Raw genomic sequence first — 12,013 nt, forward strand, 5'->3', positions numbered from 1 at the left:
ATTCATCCCTGCTCACACTCCACACCGACACATTGCCCTGTGACCCAGCACAAGGCCTGCTCACAACCTCCCTCTCCGTCTCCCTGCAGGATAAGCTCACTCACATAACCGCTGCTAGCGAGCAAAGTCAGGCAGTGGGATCACAGAGATCAGGGTCCTGACTCCATTCGAGGAGAGAGATCTGGATCACGCAGGAGTGGGTCTGTGGGCGAGAGTGAAGCAGGCACGAGAACGGGAAAGTGAGACCCCTTCTGCACTTACATCCATCTGACCAAAGTCGAGGGAACTCTGCCTCTCCCAGACCTTTACGATCTAATACTAGCCTCCTCAAGGCACCAGGTTTATATTTACATGAAGCATTAGTAACAGTGTGACACTGATGGGTGGGAAGATACACTGGGGCTAGAGGTTGTGTTGCGACTCTCGCTAATGATACGCTAATTAATGCACATTAATCAGGTTCTCGCCCTTCCTGGGCTTGAACCTCTTGCATCACCAGACGGGAGCTGGGAAAATCATGAACCAAAATCTCGCCAGCGTAAATCCTGTTTTTGACCTCTCACGAGATTTAGCGACCATTACAGGACTTGTGCCTGCAGCCAAGGTGGGTATTCAGTCGCAGTTTGGAGAGTTGGGAGGGCATTGGATGGAATGGTTTTGGTCTTGCAAATTGGAGAAATGTTTTGGCACACCCATGATGGGACGCAGGAGAAGGGACCAAAAGTACAAAGGTCATCAGGGAGGCGAGGGTGGTGATGGCACTCGATGTGGATCAGGTTGTCAGCTGTACACACACGTCTTAGGCTACTGTCTCCATTCACTGAGTGTCAACAAACCCAAAGAACAGTAATAGTCAAGTCAAGGGATAGGAAATAGTTTGACCCAATGCTATTTCAGATACTTGAGCGATAGATTGAGGTTTAAACTGTCAGAATTCCAGACAATAGATGTTATTCTTCCCTGAGAAGCTTAGGTGAAGGCTGAAAATTCGGAACACCATCAAGGATTTTTAAAAATTCATGTGGCCATCACTGGCAAGGCCATCAATTATTGCCTATTCCTAATTCATAGAATCATAAAATTCCTATGTGCAGAAGGAGGCCATTCAGCCCATCGAGTCTGCACTGACCACAATCCCACCCAGGCCCTATCCCCATAACTCCATGCATTTACCCTAGCTAGTCCTCCTGACACTAAGGGGCAATTTAGCATGGCCAATCCACCTAACCCGCACATCTTTGGACTGTGGGAGGAAACCGGGGCACCCGGAGGAAACCCACAGATACAAGGAGGATGTGCAAACTCCACACAGACAGTGAGCCAAGCCAGGAATGGAACCAGTGTCCCTGAAGCTGTGAGGCAGCAGTGCTAACCACTGTGCCACTGTTCCGCCTCCTAATTGTCCTCAAAATGTCAACAGTTGGCACCTCAGTGGGTAGTGAATAGCCAATCACTTTGCTACGGATCTGGCATCATATGTAGGCCAGACCAGGTAAGGATGGCAGATTTCTTTTCCTAAAGGGCATTAGTGAACCAGATGGGTTTTTCTGACAATTGACAATGGTTTCATGGTCATCAGCAGATTTTTAATTCCAGATTTTTTTTATTGAATTCAAATCTGCGGTGGTGGGATTCAAACCTGCGTCCCCAGAACATTAACAGAATTCCTGCATTAAAAGTCTAGCGATAGTACCACGAGGCCATCAGCTCCCACAATATAATAACTGAGAATCTGCCTGATGCTTTAGAATTTATTGCTTTGAGTTGGGGGTGGGGGTGGTGATTGTACAATATTACAGTGCCTCATTAGTGGTGTGCAGTTAAACACTTGCACTGTGACCATCTGTCCCAGCCCATCAGTTATATATTCTAGTTTCACAGAGGTTGTCATTTTAATGATCTAACTGTCTGCAGACAGCTGAAAGTACCAAGGAAAGATACCCCAGTACACAGCCAGATGACAGTTAGGTAAATGCAGCCAAACCTATTTGAGCAAAGTTGACTTGGAGACAGAAGAGTAATGCCCTGGGTGAGGACACCTCGTGTAGCACCTGATGCAAACGGCAATTGGAAGATTTTGAACTGACAAGAGGAGGTTGATACTGGGATGATGAGGGTCTGCTGCCTCCACACTTCTTCACTTCCTCATTTCCGGATGTTTCACAGCTCGGTATGGCTTCTGCTCTGACCAAGACCTCAAGAAACTACAAAGGGTTGCGAATGAAACCCATTCCATCACGCAAACCAACCTCCCATCCATTGATTCTGTCTACATTTCCCGCTGTCTCGGAAAAGCATAATTAAGGACCCCACGCACCCCAAACATTCTCTCTTTCACCATCTTCCGTTGGGAGTAAGATACAAAAATCTGAGGTTACTCACCGACCGACTCAATAACAGCTTCTTCTACGCTGCCATCAGACTCTTGATGGACCTACCTTATATTAAGTTAATCTTTCTCTATCCTAACTATGATATACATTCTTCACCCTCCCTTTCCTTCTCAATGCACTCTATGTACGGTATGCTTTGTCTGTATACTGCGCAAAAGACAATACTTTTCATTGTATCCCAATACATGTGACAATAATAAATCAAAGCAAAACCAACCCACAACAATGGTAATTTCAAATCTTGAGTCATTTATAGGGGAGATATCAAGAAAAAGTACTGGCAACAATGAACGTGGGCCAGCACGGTGGAATAGTGGTTAGCATTGCTGCCTCACAATTCCAGGATCAATTACCAGCTTGGGTCACTGTCTGTGTGGAGTTTGCACATTCTCCCCATCTCCACGTGGGTTTCCTCCAGGTGCTCCAGTTTTCTCCCACACTCCAAAGATGTGCGGTGGATTGGCCATGCTAAATTTCCCCTTAGTGTCCCAGAACGTGTAGGTTAGGGGGATTAGTGGGGTGAATGTTTGGGAGTTACGGGAATAGGGGATGGGGTGGGATAGTTGTCAGTGCAGGCTCGATGAGCTGAATGGCCTCTTTCTGCACTGTAGGGTCGCTATGATTCTTTTTAAATGAGAGATACGCCTTGCGTTGTGCCCCCCAACGAGCATTACAGAGTGACTCCATGAGTGTTGCGGTGTGACCTCGTGAGAGTTACAGTGGCCCATCTTGTCTACGCTGGCCCTCCAAATGAGCATCATGACTCAGTGCCCCCTGAGGGTTATGGTATGACCCCCTCAGTCAAGCAACAGCCTGATACAGTCACACTCACGGAATCATTCCTTACAGACAATTTTAAGGTGAGGGGACAGGAGGATTGCAGGGGATTTGAGGAAGACTTGTCTTCACCCTAAGGATGTTGGGAGCCTGGAATGCACTGCCTGGGAGGCAAGTCGAGGCAGGAAACCTCACAACCTTTAAAAAGGGTGTGGATGAGCACTTGAACTGTTATTAAATTAAAGGCTATGGACCCGGAACTGAAAGTGGGATTGGTGGAGATTTAGTGTAAATTTGTCAGTGTGGACCCGATGGGCTGAAGAGCCTCTTTTGTTGTGTCTGAGTGCATGACCATGTCCCAGACACCATCATCACCGAAAAACAGAAGGTGGACAGAGTTAAGGTTTCAAGTTGACCTGACTTTCTCATCAGAACATTGCAGATTGAATGAAAGGTCGCCTTGACCTGAAACGCTCTCCACAGATGGTGCCAGATCTGTTGGATCTTTCCAGCGTGTTTGTTTGCAATGTTGCATTGGAGCGTCAGTCTTCTTTGCTTATTTGAGTTGGACTTCAGAGGGAATATTGTGCACAGTTCTGGCCGCCTCACTGTAATTTGAAATTTATTTATTAGTCACAAGTAAGGCTTACATTAACACTGCAATGAAGTTACTGTGAAAATCTCCTAGTCGCCACACCCCGGCGCCTGTTCGGGTACACTGAGGGAGAATTTAGCACGGCCAATGCACCTAACCAACATGTCTTTCGGACTGTGGGAGGAAACCGGAGCACCTGGAGGAAACCCACGCAGATGTGGGGAGAATGTGCAAACTCTGCACAGACAGTGACCCAAGCCGGGAATCGAACCCGGGTCCCTGGCGCTGTGAGGCAGCAGTGCTAACCACTGTGCCACCATGCCATCCCACACAAGGATGTGAACCCATTGGAGACTGTGCAGAAGGGGTTTACAAGCATGGTGCCAGGGATGAGAGACTTCAGTCATGAGGATAGGTTGGAGATTTTGGGACTGTTCTCCTTGCAGGGAAGGAAAAACTGTTCCTAACCGTTAAAGGATGGAGAACGAGGGGCACAGATTTAAAACGATTTGTAAAAGAAGCAAATGCAATGTGGAAATAAACTTTTTCACACAGCGAGTGGCTGGGGTCTGGATTGCACTGCCTGGAGGTGTGGTGGAGGCACCTTCAATCCAGGCATTCAAGAGGGTATTGTGTGATTACTGGAATAGTAACAATGTGCAGAGGTATGGGGAAGAGGTAGGGGAATGGCACTGAGCCATGATGCTCATTTGGAGGGCCAGAGTTAACATGATGGGCCAAATGGCCTTCCTCTGTGCCGTAACAATTCTGTAAAATCCTAGGCTGGGACTTGAACCTGGAATCCTGGGGCTTAAAGGTGACAATGCACCAAAAAGGAGTAGGGAGGTCTTGCTGCGGCTGTATAGGGCATTGGTGAGGCCGCAGCTGGAGTACTGTGTGCAGTTTTGGGCGCCGTACTTACGCAAGGATATTTTGGCCTTGGAGGGAGTGCAGAGGAGGTTTACTAGGCTGATACCGGAGTTGAGGGGGTTGAACTATGAGGAGAGGCTGAATAAACTAGGCTTGTACTCGTTAGAGTTTAGAAGAATGAGGGGAGATCTCATTGAGATATATAAGATGATGAATGGGATGGATAGGATAGAGGTGGAGAGACTCTTCCCGCTCAGAAAGGACAGTAGGACTAGGGGGCACAGCCTCAAGATAAAGGGGGGGTGGTTTAGAATGGAGTTGAGGAGGAACTTCTTCACTCAAAGGGTGGTGAATCTCTGGAATTCTCTGCCCGTTGAAGTGGTGGAGGCTGCCTCGCTAAATATTTTTAAGACGCGGGTTGATGGGTTTTTGATAAGAGAGGGGATTAAGGGTTATGGGGAGAGGGCGGGAATGTGGAACTGAGCCACGACAGATCAGCCATGATCTTATTGAATGGCGGGGCAGGCTCGAAGGGCTGGATGGCCTACTCCTGCTCCTATTTCTTATGTTCTTATGTAAACCGAGCCACAAGGGAGGAACAATTTGTTCTAGCATTGCTGGATACAGAAGGAGGATATGGAACCTTTGCCTTTCCTTTCCCCAGACACAATAACCAACGGGCAAAGAATTAAGGTGAGGAGCAGGGTGATAGAAAGGGTGAAAGGATGGTAGACGCGGGAAACCCTCACAACATTTAAGAAGCATGTAATGAAAAGTTGAAAGGTCACAGTATACAGGACTTCGGACCAAGTGCTGGAAGAGGGGATTAGAATAGATAGGTGCTTGATGGCCAGTGCAAACATGATGGGCCGAAGGGCCTCTTTCTGTGCTGAAAATGACTACGACAATATCGCAGCTGTCTCCAGGTTCGGTCGAGCACTCCACATGACTGTGGCTCTGTCAAAGGTTTGTTACTGAAGTTTGGTTTATTCCGTCGAAATGGCGCAGGGGGTCTTCTCTGGAATGAAGAAATCCATCCACACAGATTGGATGCAGATGCAGTTTCCTCCGCAACAGTCTCTCGACTGTCTCAGGCTTTCAGTGAACTGCATCAGGCCCCGGAGTTCAAAGGGCAGGAGCCAGCTGGGGTCATCCCAAAGTAAAACCAGTTTAGTCTGTTTCTGTGGGAAACCTGAGTAATGTCAGATGGTGAGGGGACAAGAATCTGGCTCGGTGCCAGAACTGAGCTGTCAGAACATTCGGCCCAGCTGTCATACATGCTTCCTTCTGTGGTACAGAGGGCCACAAATATAGGTGTAAAACCTCCATATATTCGAGATGGGCTTTAAATTCAATTGATTTTCTGATTCTCTGACCTACAGATCAAATTAAGGACTGACACTCCTGTGCCAGAACTGAGACGACCTTTTTAAAAGTACTTCATTGGCTGTAGAGAACTCAACTGGATCTCCCAAAGTTGTGAAATGAATGCAGGTCATTGTCTTTCCTTCTGGGTTAATCCACGCCAACACAGACTACAGATTGCACCTGATACAGCCCCGGGCAGCACGGTGGCACAGTGGTTAGCACTGCTGCCCCACAGCGCCAGGAGACCAGGGTTTGATTCCCGGTTTGGGTCACTGTCTGTGCAGAATTTGCACTTTCTCTCCATGTCTGTGTGGGTTTCCTCTGGCTGCTCTCATTTCCTTCCACGCTTTGAAAGACGTGCTGGTTAGATGCACTGGCCGTGCTAAATTCTCCCTCGGTGCACCCGAACAGGAGTGTGGCGACTCGGGAAATTTCACAGCAACTTAATTACAGTGTTAATGTAAACCTACTTGTGACACTAATAGAAGCACGGAATTCCCTACAGTGCAGAAGGAGGCTGTTCAGCCCATTGAGTCTGTGCCAACCACAATTCCAGCCGGGCCCTATTCCCATAACCCCACAAATTTACCCTGTGGATTCCCCCTGACACCAGGAGGCAATTTACCACGGCCAATCAACCTACATCTTTGGAGGGTGGGAGGAAACCGGAGCACCCGGAAGAAACCCCACGCAGACACGGGGAGAACATGCAAACTTCACACAGACAGTGACCAGAGGCTGGAATTGAACCTGGGTCCCTGGCACTGTGAGGCGACAGTGCTAACCACTGTGCCGCCACTAATAATAAATTTAAATTGAGGTTGAATGCAAATCGTTTGTCTTTCCTTCAGGGTTAATCCATACCAGCACAGTTACACTTGGCACTGCCCCAAAATCTAAACGACATATTGGGTGGTACATTTAAGCACCGAGCCACCATAACACATTTTTCGCTGAGCCAGGTTCCTCTAATTCATGTTATTTCCTGAATAAACATGTTCGGAAACTGGAAGGTACAGCCTCTGCGATGGAACACAACATACTGGCACCATCTGCACCTCCATCTGGCACCGATGGGTTTGCCATAACAACATTACTCTCAAATGATCCTGAACAGGAGTTCTAATGTGATATTATCAGGAAAAGGCACATCTGTGCTCAGGTCGCAGTGCTCTCCCCACCCTTCCTCAGCAACAGACGGACCACAAATTACCTGGTTCACGTGACGCCCAGCAGATTGGTATCAAATTTCACGAGATTGTGGTCAATAAGTATCTTCAGCAGCATCTAGGCATCAATGTGTGCAAATGTGGACTGCTGGACGACGTGCACACACATATATCGGTGTATTAAAATGGTATCTTTTAATTTTATTTGTTAGTGTCACAGGTAGGCTTACATTAACACTGCAATGAAGTTACTGTGAAAATCCCCTTGTCGCCACACTCCGGCGCCTGTTCAGTTACACTGAGGGAGAATTTAGCACGACCAATGCACCCCAACCAGCACATCTTGCGGACTGTGAGAGGAAACTGGGACGTCCCAAGGAAACCCACGCAGACACGGGGGAGAACATGCAGACTCCCGCACAGTGACCAAAGCTGGGAATTGAGCCTGGGTCCCTATCCCCGTAACCCCACTAATTCCCCTAACCTACACACCTTGGGACACTAAGAGGTAACTTATCACAGCCAATCAACCAAAAGCCGCACATCTTTGGACTGGGGGAGGAAACCGGGGCACCCGGAGAAAACCCACACAGACATGGGGAGAATGAACATAGAACATAGAACATTACAGCGCAGAACAGGCCCTTCGGCCCACGATGTTGCGCCGACCAGTTAAAAAACAATGACCCACTAACCTAAACCAATCCCTTTTCGTCCATAAACCTATCCACGGATCTCTTAAACGCCCCCAAACTAGGCGCATTTACAACTGCAGCAGGCAGGGCATTCCAATCCCTCACCACCCTCTGGGTAAAGAACCTACCCCTGACATCCGTCCTATAACTACCCCCCCTTAATTTAAAGCCATGCCCCCTCGTGCTAGCTTTCTCCATCCGAGGAAAAAGGCTATCACTGTCCACCCTATCTAAATCTCTAATCATCTTATATGTTTCAATAAGATCCCCTCTTAGCCGCCTTCTTTCCAGCGAAAACAACCTCAAATCCCTCAGTCTCTCCTCATAGGACCTCCCCTCCATACCAGGCAACATCCTGGTAAACCTCCTCTGCACCCTCTCCAAAGCCTCCACATCCTTCCTGTAATGTGGGGACCAGAACTGCACACAGTACTCCAAGTGCGGCCGCACCAGAGTTGTGTACAGTTGCAACATGACGCTGCGACTCCTAAATTCAATCCCCCTACCAATGTGCAGACTCCAGAGCACCCAGTGGAAACCCATGTAGACACGAGGAGAACATGCAGTCTCAGCACAGTGACCCAAGCTGGGAATTGAACCCGGGTCCCCGGCGCTGTGAGACAGCAGTGCTAACCACCATGCCGCCCCAAATATATTTCCAGACAGTGCCCAAGCTGTGGTCTACAATGCATGATCTTTGAAATTTACAGGCTAACACTTTGTTCAAAAGGGGCAATAGTTGCTTGCCAAACTTTTAAATAAACATGAACGCAAAGCACGGGTAACCATTGGGATAACATTCTGACGGGAGTCGTCCTGGTGATTTGAGGTAATGTTGGCTGGAAAAGTTGGGGAAAGGGTGTCAGTGATCCTTTCTTGGATTTCCTCCAAAGCCCTTCCAATGCCACATCAGACGAGCAGTAAAAACCCCCATAGAAATTATTGGTTCCAATCCCATTGTTAAAAATCATAGACCAAACGAATTTTAGGCCAAACTTTAGGCAAACAGCAGCCCTGAGGTATGCTGCAATTTGTACTTTGGCATCTCATTGTTCCTCAGAATCTGCCCTTTTCAACTCTTAACGTAGGAACTCTGTAGGATGTTGGTTGTCAAGGCAACGGGGTTTCAACACGTCCCCCTCAGCCTTCATCTACTTAAACTACACCTGTACTTTATTATTGTGAACCAGTTCTTTGCAAACCTTTTCTGGTCCCAACAGCAACTCCATTTTGTGTTGGAAGGAAAAAAAAACTCAAAATCTTTTATTTTAAATTCCAATGAGAGTTTGACCGGCAGTGAGTAAGATAGGGTGGCACAGTGGTTAGCACTGCTGCCTCACAGCACCAGGGACCCGGGTTCAATTCCCGGCTTGGGTCACTGTGCGGAGTCTGCACGTTCTCCTTGTGTCTCCGTGGGTTTCCTCCGGGTGCTCCGGTTTTCTCCCACAGCCCGAAAGATGTGCTGGTTAAGTGCATTGGCCATGCTAAATCCCCCCTCAGTGTAGCTGAACAGGTGCCGGAGTGGGCTAGGGGGATTTTCACAGTAACTGCATTGCAGCGTTAATGTAAGCCAACTTGTGACACTAATAAGTAAACTTTAAACTACAGTCCATTTTCACTCATCTTCAAGTATACTGGAGAAAAGAAGACTTTTATTACATTGGATCTTCCCAAAACCACCAGCACAGCCTGAACCACTGCAACTTTATAATGTAGTCTCAATAAAGGATTGAGGAAGATGTTTTCCGGCATCCTCGAGGAATTGGGAATATTAAAGCAACGAAAGGTTGATTGTGCCCTTTATCAAATCTGACCTCTCAAATTGTCCATAATGTTATGATGAAACAAGTCATTATTGTCAAAGTGCGAACACACGCCTCACTAAATGTACTGACAATTCAAAACAAGGGGCCTTTACAGTACAGATGTATAAAACTTTAGTTAGGCCACAATTGGAGTGTTGCTTGCAGTTCTGTTCACCACACTACTAAAAGAACGTGGATGCTTTGGAGATAGTGCAAAGAATATTCACCAGGGTGTTGCCGAGTCTTGAGGGTTTTAGGTATGAGAAGAGATTGGATAAATTGGGATTGTTTCCACTGCAAAGATGGAAGCTGAGGGGACGATCTGGTACAGGTCTACAAAATTATGGGACTCACAGACAGGATGGACAGTCAGAGGCTTTCTCTCAGGGTGGAAGGGGGCTACAAGGGGGCAAGATTTAAGGCGAATGCAGAGGAGGTTCACCAGGTTGATACCGGAGATGAGGGGGTTAGCTTATAAGGAGAGATTGAGTAGATTGGGCCTGTACTCGTTGGAGTTTAGAAGACTGAGGGGAGATCTTATAGAGACAGATAAGATAATGAAGGGGCTAGATAGGGTAGAGGTAGAGAGACTTTTTCCACTTAGAAAGGAAACAAGAACTAGAGGACACAGCCTCAAAATAAGGGGGAGTAGTTTAGAACAGAGTTGAGGAGGAACTTCTTCTCTCAGAGAGTAGTGAACCTCTGCAATTCTCTGCCCATTGAAGCGTTGGAAGATACCTCGTTAAATATGTTTAAGTCACAGGTAGATAGATTTACCAGCTATTTACCATTTATATAGATGATCTGGAGGAGGGAACCGAGTGCAGGGTGTCGAAATTTGCTGATGACACCAAGATTGGGGGAAAGGCAAATTGTGCGGAGGGTGTGGAGAGTCTGCAGAAGGATCTAGATAGGCTGGGCGAATGGGCCAGGAAATGGCAAATGGAATTTAATGTTGGCAAGTGTGAGGTGGTCCACTTTGGTAGGAAGAATGGTAGGAAGGACTATTACTTACGTGGCGAAAAACTGCAGCAGGCGACGGTGCAGAGGGACCTCGGGGTCCTTGTGCATGAGTCGCAAAAACCCAGCTTGCAGGTGCAGCAGGTGGTCAGGAAGGCGAATGGGATGCTGGCCTTCATAGCGAGGGGGATTGAATATAAAAGTAGGGAGGTCTTGCTGCAGCTGTATAGGGCATTGGTGAGGCCGCAGCTGGAGTACTGTGTGCAGTTTTGGGCGCCGCACCTGCGCAAGGATATTTTGGCCCTGGAGGGAGTGCAGAGGAGGTTTACTAGGCTGATACCGGAGTTGAGGGGATTGAGCTATGAGGAGAGGCTGAATAAACTAGGCTTGTACTCGTTAGAGTTTAGAAGAATGAGGGGAGATCTCATTGAGACGTATAAGATGATGAATGGGATGGATAGGATAGAGGTGGAGAGACTCTTCCCGCTCAAAAAAGACAGTAGGACTAGGGGGCACAGCCTCAAGATAAAGGGGAGGCGGTTTAGAACGGAGTTGAGGAGGAACTTCTTCACTCAAAGGGTGGTGAATCTCTGGAATTCTCTGCCCGTTGAAGTGGTGGAGGCTGCCTCGCTAAATATTTTTAAGAAGCGGGTTGATGGGTTCTTGATAAGAGAGGGGATTAAGGGTTATGGGGAGAGGGCGGGAAAGTGGAACTGAGCCACAACAGATCAGCCATGATCTTATTGAATGGCGGGGCAGGCTCGAAGGGCTAGATGGCCTACTCCTGCTCCTATTTCTTATGTTCTTATGTTCTTATTTCTGATCAATAAGGGAATTAAGGGTTATGGGGAGCAGGCGGGTAAGTGGAACTAAACCACTATCAGATCAGCCATGACCTTATTGAATGGCGGGGCAGGCTCGAGGGGCTAGATGGCCTACTCCTGCTCCTATTTCTTATGGTAAGCTTAGCGGAGATGTGCAGGGGATGTTTTTCCACACAGAGGGTGGTGGGTGCCTGGAATGTGCCGCCAGTGGAGGTGGTGGAAGCAGGCACGTTAGCAATGCTCAAGGTGTATCTTGATAGACAACACGAACGGGAGGTGAACAAAGGGATAGAAATCTTTACTGGGCAGGCTTGATGGGCCGAAGGGCCAGTTCCTGTGCTGTATTATTCTTTGTTCTTTTTGGCTACAACGCCTTCCGCTGGACAGTACTTTAACATAGCCTTCAATGTTCCATTAGGACAACAGATAGAAGTGAGTTCCTTCTCTAAAATTAATCCTTCCCTTAAGATCCGTGTTGAATGGTAAGGGCAACTTTATAAAAGATGACGGACATGAAATTGCGCTCCCCAGCCTCAGCACAGTGATCAAACAGCAAA

The 12,013-nt window shown here is 47.7% G+C and overlaps 1 protein-coding gene across 1 annotated transcript in view; it reads right to left on the reverse strand.

Annotated features, from left to right (window-relative positions):
- LOC145341333 (ubiquitin-like modifier-activating enzyme 1) overlaps window positions 1-12,013 on the reverse strand; it is a 261,826-nt gene that overhangs the window by 84,107 nt on the left and 165,706 nt on the right. The window lies entirely within an intron of this gene.

This window comes from Carcharhinus amblyrhynchos, chromosome 3 (assembly GCF_965287045.1).
Source record: "Carcharhinus amblyrhynchos chromosome 3, sCarAmb.v2.hapA, whole genome shotgun sequence".
Classification (NCBI taxonomy): Eukaryota; Metazoa; Chordata; class Chondrichthyes; order Carcharhiniformes; family Carcharhinidae; genus Carcharhinus; species Carcharhinus amblyrhynchos.